The 2868-nt window shown below is 38.9% G+C and overlaps 1 pseudogene across 1 annotated transcript; it reads left to right on the plus strand.

Moving 5' to 3' along the window:
- Positions 1-2061: 2061 nt before the first annotated feature.
- LOC308495679 (large ribosomal subunit protein uL22-like) lies at positions 2062-2616 on the plus strand (annotated as a pseudogene). The gene has a single exon. The product of its transcript is annotated as a large ribosomal subunit protein uL22-like (transcript).
- The last annotated feature ends 252 nt before the right edge of the window (positions 2617-2868 follow it).

Here is a 2868-nt window from a genome sequence, read left to right on the forward strand (position 1 = left end):
GCCTGTATTCCTGATATGGGACCCTTGGCTGTGTTTCAGAGGGCGCAGAACAGAGCTTGTTAACAAAGAGGTATTTGTATGTTCAAACCTGTCTGAAAGCTAGAAGACACACAAAGCATTGCCCCCTTTTGACTACTTCAGAACTCACTCCTGGTGAAAAGAGGCAGGCAGTCTGCAAAAGCAATTTAGGGCAAACTGTCAACCCACAGCCAGTAAGGACAAAACATTATAGATTGAGGCACACAATAGACCAGTGAAAGCCATGGGTGAAGAGCTAGAGAGGGAGTTTCTTTGTAAAATTGAGGTATTCAAAGGCACTCCTGTATGCTGGAAATTTAGACACACACATCCTCAAGGCAGGTTGCCTGCTCAGGAAAGACACAAGAAAACTCTAAGCTTTCACCATTGGCTGATCTCTGGGCTCAGTGTAGCAGGAAGGAAAGGGTAAGAAGCAGTTGTGAATGGCCTGGCTAAGCACTGAAGGAGTGCCCCAGCCTAGGTTGAATTTGCAAAGCCAGGAAAAGATTAGGATTTAAAAAATTTCTTTTTTTTTTTTTTGGCTGTGGGGCAAATGGGTGTCTGTCATGGACAGGACTCATTATTTCACCATTCCCACCTTCACCTCCATCCACTCATTCATACTCATTGGTGTCATTTCCACTTCATCACTTGCAAGGAAACACATTCTGGAAGCATAGTGGGAAAGGGCAGCAAGCAATTTCCTGAGATTCATGTCCGAGGAATATTAATTTAAATGAAAAGGCAGGGATGTGATCCCACTTCTAAGGAGCAGACAACATAGTGCCCAGGCTGAGAGCGCTGACGTTTTAAATCCTGGTTTCACCTCCCATTAGCTGAAAAACACGAACTAGTTGCTTAAACTTTCTAATACTTATTTCCCTGTCAACTGTGGATTTTATCAATACCTACCTCAATGGTTGTTATGGAAATTAAATGAAACAATAGCAGTAAAGCTCTTCTCACAGTGTGTGGCATGGTGAGCACTCAGTAAATGGTAGCTAGTATCAGTGAGCTCCTATGTGCTTTTTCTATTGTTTGAACTTCTTCAGATTCAGGACACATTCCACCTTCCATTGAATGGCTGCAAACATGTAGAAACAGATAGAATTTCCCCCCTAAAAATATTTTTAAATTCTCTCTCTCTCTCTCTCTCTCTCTCTCTCTCTCTCTCTCTCTCTCTCTCTCTCTCTCTCTCCTTCTCTCTCTCTCTATCTTCTTCTTCTTCTTCTTCTTCTCTCTCTCTCTCTCTCTCTCTCTCTCTCTCTCTCTGTTCTTTTTATTTTTATTTTTTGCTTCTAATGTTCAAGAAAATTTAGGTCAAAATACTAGCTGAAAAATAGCTAGAGGTACAGAGACTTAAGAGATCACAAATAATAAAGAATACAGACATGTAAAATAGTTGATAAAGTTCCTTAAACAAGCAGCTACAACCTACAAGTAACAGAAACCCTAGAGGGAGAAAACCTTGATTGAAAAGACAACATGATAATATTCAGGATGTCTAGTTTTCAATGAAAAATTACAAAGCATGGAAAAAAATTTGGCCCATTCATACAAAAATTAAAGTTAACTGTCATTGTCTCTGAGGAAGCACACTGATTGGAATTACTAGACAAAGACTTTTAATCATGTATCTCAAATATGTTGAACTAGTTAAAGGAATTCATAAGAATAATGTGTGAACAAATAGAAAATATCAATAAAGAGAGAGAAAATATTAAAAAGAGCCAAATACAAATCCTAGTGATGAGAAGTATAGTAATTAAAATGAAAAGCTCACTACAGGATTTCAATAGCAGAATTGTATAAACAGAATAAAGAATCTGCAACCTGGAAAATAGACCTAATGAAATTATTCAATTGGAAGAGTAAAAAGGCAAAAGGATGAAGAAAATGAACAGAGCCCAAGAGTTCAACCAAACCAACATACAGTGGGAATCCCAGAAGAAGAGAAGACAGAAAATATAAAATAAAATAAAATAAATTTTTTTAAAACCATAAAGAGTTCTTCTCGTAAGCAGCCTGAGGAGACCTCTGAAAATGGTTCGCTGTTCGCTTGACTCAGAGAACCCCACAAAATCATGTAAATCAAGAGGTTCGAATCTACCTGTTCATTTTAAGAACACTCGTGAAACTGCCCAGGTCATCAAGAGTATGCATATCTGAAAAGCCACCAAGTATCTAAAGGATGTCACATTACAAAAGCAATGTGTGCTGTACCGTTGTTATAACGGTGGAGTTAGGAGGTGTGCCCGGGCCAAACAATAGGGTTGGACAAACAGTCCAACCCAAAAAGAGAGCAGAATTTTTACTGCACATGCTGAAAAATGCAGAGTAATGCTGAACTTAAGGGTTTAGATATCGACTCTCTGGTCATTACACATCCAGGTGAACAGGGCTCCCGAGATGCAGCCCAGAACTTCCAGAGTTCATGGGTGTAGAAACCCGTACAGGAGCTCTCCCTGCAACAGAGAGATGATCCTAACTGAGAAAGAGCAGATTGTTATTGTTCCTACACCAGAAGAGGAGGTTGCACAGAAGGAAATGATCTCTGAGAAGAAAGTGAAGAAACTAAAACTTATGGCCCGGGAATAAATTCAGCCTCACACAAATGCTAATAAAAGTAAAAGCAGAAAAAAATAGCATAAAGAATATTTAAAGAAACAATAGCTGAAAACTTTCCAAATTTGATAAAAGATGCAGGTCTACATATTCAAGAAGCTTAATGAACTCCAAAAATTATAAATCAAAGAGGTTCCTACCCAGACACCTCACCAAACTCTTCAAAGCCAAAGGCAAGCAATCTGGAGAGCAGCAAACAAACAGAGCAACAAAAAACGAAGTCAG

The sequence above is a fragment of the Rhinolophus hipposideros genome (genome assembly GCF_964194185.1).
Source record: "Rhinolophus hipposideros genome assembly, contig: HAP1_SCAFFOLD_95, whole genome shotgun sequence".
Classification (NCBI taxonomy): domain Eukaryota; kingdom Metazoa; phylum Chordata; class Mammalia; order Chiroptera; family Rhinolophidae; genus Rhinolophus; species Rhinolophus hipposideros.